Here is an 11666-nt window from a genome sequence, read left to right as displayed (position 1 = left end):
TATATATATATATATATATATTATGTACAACAGGTTTACGTCTGTTTTGCGTCGAATAATCCGATGCTAAATTGACAATAATATTATGTCATTCTTCGATATTGTCTGCCGCAAATTTGACAGCAATCCGACGAATAATATTATCATTGGATGTTATTAGACGCAAAGTTTGACGCACATATAGCCTATAAAAATCTGTCGATAATACGACACAAAAACGAAACAATACTTTGAGTTGAAATATTTCGATGCAAGATGGATGAAGCTAACATTATCAATCTCTGATTTACCCGCGAAAAACAATCAGAAGTAAATCAGACTCAAACAAAACAATAAACCCAAAATACCGTTGATTTTGCCTTCGATTTACATCCCATATGGACAACGCAAATTTGTTTAATTCATGTTGTTTTTAAAAAAGAAGCATAAAATAAAGTTGAGTGTTGCTAAGATGAGAATGCTTGGGTTGATGAGTGGCTTGACACATAGAGACAAAATGTGAAACGAATCTATCCGTGAAAGGGTTGGTGTAGCTCCAATGTCAGACAAAATTTGAGAGAGTCATCTTAGATGATTTGGTTACATTAGACGTCGATTATCTAATAATTTGATTGGGAGAGTAGATGTTAATTTGATTTGTGTTAAGTGGTAGACCTAAAAAGAGTTGGTCAAATTGTATAAAAGATGATCTTATTCTATTAGAATTAAATAAAACGTGACGCTTAACATGACACAATGGAGAAAAATGATTCATGCAGATGACCCTACTTAGTGGTATAAAGACTTGTTGTTGTTGTATTTAAGCCAATACCTTTTCTTTAATTATCCATACAAAAATACTCATACAATTTACTTGCCATATAAATATTTCTAATTTCATGCGCAATATATTTTCCATTTCTATACTAAAATTTCATATCTAAAAAAAAAAACAATTATTGGGAAATTTTTGGGAGACCTTCGACTTGTGCTGAAGTGATATATTCAAAGTCTTTCACTTGTTAGACAACGTAACCATATATAGGTTTATGCAAGGGTATAAAAAATTAACTTGACACGTAAATTCAATTCGAACGCGGCTTGTAAAGTCCGAGTTCGATTTATTTGATTTATTTTCTGGTCGGGTTCGAGTTTAAAATCCCGACACAATTAATCTTTTGAGTTAGCTTTGATTGATTCGTCAATCCGAAATTGACTCAAAGCTGACCCGATAGCCAAATTTGACATGAATCTGATGCACCAAACATATTTTGACCCAAATTTACTCGAAATTAATCCAAATTTGACCCAAACAACTATTATGTATATATTAAATAGATTATGAATGTTAAATTCAGACAAGTCAAGTTGAAGATGGGTCGTGTTTAGGTTAGACTTGCTAAACCATTTAATATTCGAGACTGGTTTGAGTCTAGCAGTTTCGACTCAGGTCAAATTTGAGTCATACTCAAACCTGGCACATGAACCCGATTTGCCACCTCTAAATTTATGTACACATAATATTTGGGCTATCTTATTGTGTCAGATTAACGCCATCATACACTTGAACACAAACATTGTAATAGTATTTGAAACTTTACCAAATACAAACTCTTAATTCAAGTTTTGTAATGATTAGGTTACAACATTTTGTTCTTTTAAAATATAATATAGTTAATAATACACATTGATAAATAAAAATTAAATGCTTTTATATGAATGATATTCTTAAGTGGGGTGCACATATATCACACAATTATGAGGTATTCATACGTAGTTTGCACAAAAATATTGGCATTCATTTTTATAATATTTTAATATCATGATTAGATAAAAAATACCATTAAAAATATTTTTTTTATTTAAAAATTAAAATTAGCAATATATTTTGATGTGATATTAACTATTTAGTTGTTATACAAGTAAATATTAAAATTTAGATATTAGATACATATATCTACATAAATGATATGCACATGTATATATTTAATTTTAATTAAAAATTTAAAAAGATTTTATGAATTTAATAACTTTTGTTAATAAACCCTAATCCGGCGTTTGGCTGTAATTTAGATTTACTTTAACTAAAATTTATTAAATTCGGGTTCAAGAAAATTAGGGTGCGGTAGAAAAACACGCGAGCGGCGACTAAAATAAATCTGTATCGTAATCAAATTTATTAAATCTGATTTATGTCAGAAAAGTGAGGGAGCACAAGAAAATTCAATTTAAAAGAGCATTAAATTCAATTTTTACTTTTCGCATATTTGGTTAAATTTAAAGTTAAGGCCCTGTGTGGGGTGGCTTAATGCTTGTGTTGCGACCCGAGGTTGTTGGACGTGTGTTTGATAAAAGCGGTATGTCTGCTTAATCGGATAATTTGGAGGAAACACAGGCCTCATGGCCAACGTTCTTCGGCTAATAGTTAACGGGGCTACCCCGCTAAAACTCTCGCGATTCTCTACTCTCCTGCTTCTCTTGCGATTCTTACGGGGCTCCCCCTCTCGTGATTCTTGCCCTAACTTTCTAACGGTTGTTGCGGCGAGTTTTTCATTCTTCCTCTCTCTCTCTTCTCTGTTCTTCGACTCAGTTTGGAACATTAGCTCTATCCTTTGTGCTGTGGTTCCTCTTCCTCTCGCTCTGTTATAATATTCTCTACCTCAATTATGCGATGGTTTTTTATTTTGCAAACACTTATGTGTAATGTTTTTCCTAGATTTTTTGTGCTCTTATCCTTTAATAGTTTTCGATTTACGTTGGATTGTGTGATTTTTTTAGATTCTCCGTGATATGCTCGAATCATGATTTAGGTTCTTTATGCTTATGATGGATTTGATTTTTGTTCACTTTATTCTGTTGATCTTGTTGGTTGAACATTGATGGTGGTGGTGATTACAGGTGCAATAATTTGGATATACAAATGACTAATTTGAGCGCATATGAGTCAAGTGTTGTTGTATAGAGGTGGTTGTAGTGGTGTTGTGGATGTGTTGGTTTGTGGAGGTGGTGATAGTGGTGTTGTGGATGTGTTGGTGTGTTGAGGTGTTGGTGCGTGGAGGTGGTGGTATTGGTGGTGTGAATGTGTTAGTGTGTGGAGGTGGTGGTAGTGGTGGCATGGATGTGTTGGTGTGTTGAAATGTTGGTGTGTTGAGGTGTTGGTGCATGGAGGTAGTGGTAGTAGTAGTGTGGATGTGTTGGTAAGTTGAAATGTTAGTGTGTTGAGGTGTTGGTGCTTGAAGGTGGTGGCATTGGTGGTGTGAATGTGTTAGTGTGTGGAGGTGGTGGTAGTGGAGGCGGATGTAGTGGTGGTGTGTATAAGTTGGTGTATGGAGGTGGTGGTAGTGGAGGCGGATGTGTGTGGATGCAGAGATGGTGTAGTGGTGTGGTATGGAGGTGGTATGCAGATTGCTGTCTAAACAACTGTGATGTTATTATAATATTACTATTTTTCTTTGAATTGTGGTAAACATTTTCTTATGACAAATATTTATGTTGATTAGTTTTTTTTATGCTAGTAATACAATGATTAAGACAAAAGAAGCCGGTTCATATGCTATGTAGGATAAAGATACGAAAATAATATTCTGCAATCTTTGCCTCAAGGAGGTCAAATTCGGAATAGACATAATATTATTAAAAAGGTTCAAAGAAAGTGCAGGCAGGGAGTACGACATGACATAATTAAAAAAAATGAAATGAACTAAAAAAGATTAGAAAACATGGAAAGAGGATCCACGGGCTTGGGTAGTGATATGATAAATATTATGTGAACTTAAATACTTTCCTCATCTACCTTCAGGGTTGCTTGAGACTGAACTAGTCAGATATTGTTCTTCGACAAACTACTCATTGTATTATTGTCAGGTAAATCTTATTTGGTCATTATTGGATATCCGTTACAAAGAGGGTATCTAAAACCCTATTTTGATACCAAATATCACATACCTGACTTTGAGAGAGTCAGTAATATCACTCGGGGCAGGAGAAAATGTTCAACAAGAGACACTCCTTACTCAGTGTCATTGAAAGGACATTTGTAGTTTGGAAGAAAAAATGGGTTAGACTGCGCGATATGCCTACATATCCATTTTCTAAACAAGTGTAGATTGTGCTCTCTGTGATGACTCTCCACAACTATATTTGACGACATCTTTCTCTCAACGTCATTGATTTTAATAGAGCTAAAGAATATCATTCAAATGTTCATCCTAATGCATATGAATATCTTCTTGGACAATCTTTGTCACAGGCCGAAATTGATATGTCTAAGGCTTGCACTCAAGATAGGGAAGGTGCAAGTGAGGTGGTAGAATTGAAAAACAGATTACAGATGTTATAGTTGGAGGTTGAATGGAGAGAACATCTACTTCTGTTGTTATTTTATTTGTAGTGTGTGTTGAAAACATTTACTGTTTATTGTATCAGTATTTTATACAAGCCGTGTATATTTTCTTTTCTTATGCATTTAATGTTTATTTTATCAATATTATGCAAATCATGTATATTTCTTTTCCTTATGTATGTATTCTTTTCCACTTGGATGAGCGATGAACTGTGAGCAATAAACATAATCTAAATATTGCATGTTTTTTTGTTTTGTTTTGGAGGTCTATGATAAGACATTCAACCTTAAGAGTTATTTTGAATGTCATATATGTCGCTATTGGCTATTGTCACGTCTAAAATCCCAATGAAGTCAACTAGGTTCATCTCCCTTTTTAGTGCTATGGTTTTTAAGATTCTTCTAGACGACATTTTTTTTGGTGATATGCATCCATGAAACACACAAGCTCGGTATTATGTGGGTTAAAGATAATCAAGAACATTTTTTTAAAAGGTTTTTTGTCTTCTTGTAGTGACAGATTCGTTGACTTATATGTTGTTTCCTTTGAGACTTCACAGTTGCATAAAACTTTAATTGATTACTTATATTATTAATTTTTTGCTAATGTTACATATAAGGTTATGTGCTTTGTGTTTTTAAGCTTCCAAGAATGATGAGCTCGGAGATTTTCGTTACCTCCAGAGCATTGTACTGCTAGTGCCGACTACAAAGTTCCCTACTTACTTCACGAAAACCACATAACTACAGGAGAAACTTTTTATAGGTGTCCAAGGAGAAGAACATAAAACTGTAATTTCTTTAGATGGACAGATGAGTTGGAGGATTTTATCGCTAAGAGTGATCGTGCATATACAATTTTTTAAGAGGATGACTTATCATGTGACATACATTAGCTGCATTTTTAAAATATATTATCATATTATTAATTGTTATTTTAGTAGTTATTTTTTTTAAATTTAATAATCGTAATATAGATGTTTATTTTTATTTGTAATGTTGAAACTGAAAATTTATTTTCAAATATAAAAATGTACTGTTATGAACAAATCTATTATAAAAAATATTACAATAAAAAAAAAACTTTCCATTTATTTAGAAACACGCAAATAGCGCAAACACACCCTAAATCCAGGGAAATATTTGCGTACGTGAATTCGACAGAAAACTGGCGGCTAGATGAACTGCAGAATGCTTAGGAACGAGCATGCTTACCTCCACCCCACTGCTTCCACTCCGTCATCTTCGCCTGATTCTATTTCCTCGTTTGCTTTCTAGCTCTCGCGAGAGCACACCTTTCGAAAACCCTAATATCCTTTCTCCCCCACCTCTTATTGTATTCCTCTACTTGCCTGCTGGAGCTTGCCGGAGGCAACGAAGCTGTCGCCGGACCTTTTCTTGTTACTCTCTCATGCCGGTATAATCCCCCGAAGAGCGCATTCTCTCGCAGGTACAATGCTCCCGCTTCATTCTTTGTTTATTTTGAACAAGGAAGGCGTTTCTAATTATATACCTAACTAGTTGGAGCACTAATAAAAACTTTTCCTCTTTTTGAAGGAGAATTTTGCAGGCCTGCTTATCGTATGAGAGGGCATTGCGGGTGCTGAGGTCTCTCATTTCCTGGAACACTAGCAACGATGTTGCGTCGCTTTGGCTTTACGCTTGTAGGAATGCTATATTGTAGCTGACAGATTGCAGTCTCGAAGGTCGCAGACACTGCGGAACCGAATGCTGTCAACGGGGTAAAATAGTTTTTAAAATTTTGTTCTGAACATTAGTTTAATGATGTGCATATCCATCAATATGAAACCCTAAGAGGATCTTGTACTCTTTTTCAGAATTGAAAGGAAAACCCGCGCTCTGCTCTCGAAGACATAGTCATCTTTGCCGAACCTCGTTAAATCTGTGTTTCTTTATGAATTTGAATCAATTCTTGCTTTTTCTTTGCCTTAACATTCTTAACAAGTGGTATCAGAGCGATATTTTAGGACATAAGAGTTTGGCACACGAAGGACGAAGAAGACACGACGAGGGTGTGGCGCGGGTTCGCGGCATTCTATGTGGGCTTCTTCCGCAATAGATTGAAGATCGCATGACGGTTATGCAAGAGGATCAGTTCGGGAAGGAGCTTTTCGGTGAAGGATTTTGTACGAAGGAATTTGGGTGAGCAATTCAACAACTGTGTCAGAGGAATTCACAGGAAAAGTTTGCGGCATGACTAATTTCAAATGACAATTTCTGGTGCAAATTCAAAGTGGTGAAGTTTGATGGAACCGAAAACTTTAGATTGTGACAAATAAGGGTGAAAGATTTGTTGGCACAACAATGAATCTTGAAGGCTTTGCGGACAAAAAAACCATATACCATGAATGATGAAAATTGTGGAAAATTGAAACAACGAGTGACATCAAACATACGTTTATGTCTGACAGATTAGGTTATGTATAATGTAATGAATCTAAAATCTTCAGAAGAGGTATGAAAGAAATTGGAAACATAGTTTATGTCCAAATTTCTAACAAATAAATTATATTTGAAGAAAAAACTATATGGGTTGAAGATGCAAGAAGATTCTGATCTGGTGCAGCATGTGAATGCCTTTAATCAAATAATCACAGATTTATCACGACTTGATATAAGTATTGAGGATTAAGATCGATCAATGATTTTGTTGTGTTCATTGTCTTCCTTTTACGAACACCTAGTGACTACTCTTATATATGAGAAAGAAACAATCAAAGTTGATGATATTACTGTAGCATTGTTGGCTCACAATCAGTGGAAGCAGAATGCAGGGGAAAATTCTCATGGTGATAATTTATATATTAAGGGTAATCAGGATCGTAAAAGGAAGAAATAGAATGAGTGTTCTGGAAGACGAAATTCCAGATAAAAGTCTAAAGACAAGAAGATGATTCATTGCTAAAAGTGCAAGGAGCCTGGTCATATGAAGAGAGATTGTCCCAAGCTCAAGAAGCAAATTGAAGAGAAACGTGATGCATCATCCAAGTTTGTAAATGTGGTGCAGAGTGACAATTTAGATTGCAGTGATGGTGATATGCTTTCAGATTAATTAACTCAGTTCCTGGATGCATGAATTCTCGATTCAAGATGCTCTTATCACATAAACAGAGAGTGATTTACTTAATACAAATTATCTAATTTTAACTCTGTCTATTTAGGTGATGATATATGTTGTAATATTGGTGGTATTGGTGATATCATGATTAAGATGTATGATGACACTGTTAGAAGATTATGTGATGTCAGACATATTTTAGATTTAAAGAAGAATTTGATTTCCTTGTGCACTTTACATAGAAATGATTTATTCCTAAAGCAGATGATGATAGAAAAATTATCATAATTATTAAGAGTGCATTGATTGTGATGAAAGGAACATTAAATGCAGGTAATATCTACAGACTGTTGGGGAGTACAGTTGTAGATGAAATTCATTCAGTTGAGTCAGATGATTAATAATACAAAACTGTGACATATGCGTTTGGGTCATCTCAGTGAACGTGGGATGACTGAATTGCATAAAAAAATTTGTTGCATGGTGTTAAAATTTGCAAGCTCGATTTTTGTAAGTTTTGTTTTCTTGGAAAACAGACTAGAATCAATTTCATGACTAGAAACATAAAACTGAAGAGATTCTTAATTATGTGCACTCTGATGTATGGACCTCTACCAGAGAATCGTCATTAGGAGGATTTCTGTATTTTGTTACCTTTATTGATGATTTCTCCATGAAAGTTTGGGTGTATTTCTTGAAGCAGAAATATGAAGTTTTCTCTAAATTTAAGTTGTGGAAAACTGAGGTTGAGAACCAAATTGCCAGAAATATCAAGTATTTGAGGTCTGATAATGATAGAGTATATAAATTCGTAGTTTTAGAAATTTTGTGAGTATGAGATTTAGAGACTTTTTTTAGTGCGAAAGACACTACAACAGAATGACGTTGCAGAAAGGATGAACAAGTCCTTAACTGAAAGGGCAAGATGTTTGAGACTAAATGCAGAGTTTCTTAAAAGCTTCTGGGCAGAGACTGTGAGTTTGTCATGTTATCTTACGAATTTTTGGTTGTCCTGCTTATGTGCATGTACCTGAAGATGAAAGATCAAAACTTGATCCAAAATCCAAGAAGTACATCTTCTTGGGCTACAATAAGATGTCAAAGGATACAAGTTTTACTGAGACAGAAATTTGACATGAAAGATTTGAGTCCTACAAAAAAGATTCTTGGAATGGAGATTCATCTAGATAGAGACTCAAGACGATTATGTTTATCTCAACGAGACTATGTTGAGAAAGTGCTAGACAAGTTTGAGAGGAGCAAAACAAAGCCTGTGAGCACTATATTGACAAATCATTTTAAGCTTTCCTTAGAATAGTGTCCTGAAGACATGATAAGGTTCCATATGCCAGTGCGGTTGGCTGTTTGATGTATGCAATGATGTGAACTCGCTTTGCCCTGATTTGGCTCATGCTGTTAGTCAAGTCTGCTCTGGAATTCGACATTGGGAAACAGTCAAGTGGATTTTCAGGTATCTGAGGGTACTGTATGACATGAAATTATTTTTGGCAATCAGCAGAATGATCCTTCAGTTGTGGGGTACATGAATTCAAACTATGCAGGTGATTTGAATGACTGAAGGTCTACAATTGGATATGTGTTTACTCTTGGTGGAGGGTCGATATGTTGAAAATCAATAGTTCAATTTATTGTGGGATTATCCATAACTGAAACTGAGTACATGACAGTAGCTGAAGCTGCTAAAGAAGCATTATGACTTACTGGGCTAGTAAAAGAACTAGGTGTCGAGTAATATGGAGTTCAGTTGCATTGTGATAGTCAAAGTGCTATTTATTTGGCTAAAAATAAGGTGTATCATGCGAGAACTAAACATATTGATGTCAGGTGTCACAAGATCAGAGAATTAATTGCTTCTGGTGAGATTATGTTGCATAAGGTTCATACTAATGAGAATGCAACTGATATGTTCACCAAGTCAGTTAATATCAACAAGTTATTGTATTGCTTGAACTTGTTGAATATTTACAGTTGCTAGACAAGCATGGTGGCCCAACCAACTTTGTTATTTGAGAAACTCCCAAGTATCTTTCTCCTAAAGGGTTGAATATTTGCTAAGGTGGGGATTTGTTAGATATGACTCATATACCAGATAAGAGACAGATGCTGGTGCAGAACGGAGTGAGTCAGCGACGCGGAAACATTTGCCTAATTGGGGGAGTTTTGTTATGTTGGCTGGGGGTGCGGGGGCAACGTCCCGCGGTACGGTACAAGGGTAATTTTGTAATTACATATTGTATGTCATATATATGATGTATTGTAATCCTAAGAGAATATTGTACTCTTTTTCAGAATTGAAAAGGAAAAGCTGCCGCTCTGCTCCCGAGGACGTAGACATCTTTACCGAACATTTGTTAAATCTCTGTGTTTCTTTCTGGATTTGCATCGATTCTTGCGTTTTCTTTGCCCTAAAATTCTCAACATTACGTTTATACAATGAAATTATTTTAATTGGACCATGCTTCATAATTTTTTTCTTTTCAGGTTTTTCTCTCTCACACACACACACACACATATTTGCATCTCTTGTGATTTTTTCAATTTGTTTGTATTTGTGATTTTTGTGCAAATCTAAAAGGCAAAGTTTTTTTTTTTACTTAAATATCGTGAATTTTTTCTATATAAAACAGTTTGATGTCATTTGTGAAAAATGGTACCACTTTTGCGAGCTCCGGAATCACTCATGCAATGGCCAATTGATATATTCACAACAAAAGAGCTTCCCACTCCAATATCCATCATTTATTTCCATGGAACAATCTTTGAAGTAAGGCGTCAAACTTCTGCTTCTTTCATTTCTGGAAAGTGCGAAGCTTGCATCAGCAGGATGGAAGAATCTTTAAAAAATATCCTTCAACTTCTAAAGGGTGCTTGACAACTAAGACCAATTTGAAATGAAGGGGGCCACTCAGTTAGGTTTGAACGCCAATTGAGGTTACCTAGCTTTAGAACAGTCGTGTGGGTCGTCCTATCCATCAAGCGGAAATTCTCCTTTTGCCACAACATGATGTCAACTCCCTTGCCATCGCTAGTTCTACCAATCTGTTCCATGCAGCTCAACCTTGCCCTGAGTAACCCCAGCATCAAAATCTTATTCCTTTGGGATGAAGACATCTCAGAAGGCTTCTCTTAAGGAAAACTTGATTCATATCTTATTATCGAATGAATATACTCCACAGTTGGTAAAAGTTGATTTTTCTCTTTCTGATGCACAATAATCAGAATATACAAACTTTTTGCATGAGAATCATGATATATTTTTTTTAATTAGTCTCGTAGATATGTTTAGAGTTGATCCTAAAATAATTATACATTCCCTCTATATTGATTTAACATTTAAGCCAATCAACCAAAAGAAGCATCCCTTTGCTACAAGCTGTGTAGATAATTGAACAAGTAGTCAATAAATTCTTGGAAATCAGATTCATACGTTAAGTGCATCACCTTGCTTAGTCGGCCAATGCCGTTTTGATCAATAAGGCTGGTAGGATTTGGAGAATGTGCGTCGATATGTTGGCCTTACCAAAGCCTGCCAAAAGATAGTTCTCTTCGTAGGGATCAACTTATTGATGCCACATTTGAATGCTAGATGCTTACTTTGACTACAATCAAATAAAGATGAACTTGGTGGCTGAAGAGGCTATTCTTTCTAAATTGATAATGGTTTATATTGTTATTAAGTGACGCTTTCAGGTGAAATGGTGTAACTTCGTGAACAAAATTCTTAAAGCTCTCATAGGGACACCATAGAAGAATATGTTAATAAAATTGAAGTGGGACGCTGCTCATCTCGGGGATGCGGAAATCGCACGGCGATCGCTAGAGCGTCAAACCGCCCATTTTTTCTTATTCCAACAAATTTCTTATTTTCTTTTTTATTATTTCCTATTTCCTTATTCCTAATTAGGTTATTTTTTATTGGGAGACTATTTATATGTTTTGTTTTCTGTTTTAGGTTGATTTTTGAGATTTGTTTATGGTTTTAGAGATCATATCTCTGGTTTCTAATCTAACGAGTGTTTTATCATTTTTCTTTTGCAAGTGGTACGTCTGCAGTATGTGCAGGAATAAATGGTGAATCTCCTCGACCTCCGTGCCACACTGTTTTGCCCTTCGTCCTATTGTTTTCAACAGGGATAGCTGTCAAACAACTCAAATGTGTTGTCCAATATCATTCATTTGCTATTCCATAACCACCTCCACTCTAAATCCGCTTCCTAAATACCTTATAGAAGCCCTAGAACGGTG

At 35.2% G+C, this 11666-nt stretch overlaps 1 long non-coding RNA gene across 3 annotated transcripts in view; it reads left to right on the top strand.

The window, feature by feature from the left end:
- Positions 1-5444: 5444 nt before the first annotated feature.
- Positions 5445-11666, top strand: part of LOC110025095 — a 50941-nt gene continuing 44719 nt past the window's right edge. For 2 of the 3 annotated variants that reach the window (XR_002294088.1, XR_002294086.1), the window contains exons 1-2: positions 5445-5771; positions 5879-6063. This is a non-coding gene — a long non-coding RNA (uncharacterized LOC110025095). Of the gene's footprint in view, positions 5772-5878; positions 6064-6159; positions 6485-11666 lie in introns of all 3 variants that reach the window. The other variant, XR_002294087.1, reaches the window with a different exon arrangement.

The sequence above is a fragment of the Phalaenopsis equestris genome, unplaced genomic scaffold, assembly GCF_001263595.1.
Source record: "Phalaenopsis equestris unplaced genomic scaffold, ASM126359v1 Scaffold000288, whole genome shotgun sequence".
Classification (NCBI taxonomy): Eukaryota; Viridiplantae; Streptophyta; class Magnoliopsida; order Asparagales; family Orchidaceae; genus Phalaenopsis; species Phalaenopsis equestris.
Note: the sequence above shows the minus strand (reverse complement) of the source record. Positions and strands in the feature narration are given on the sequence as shown.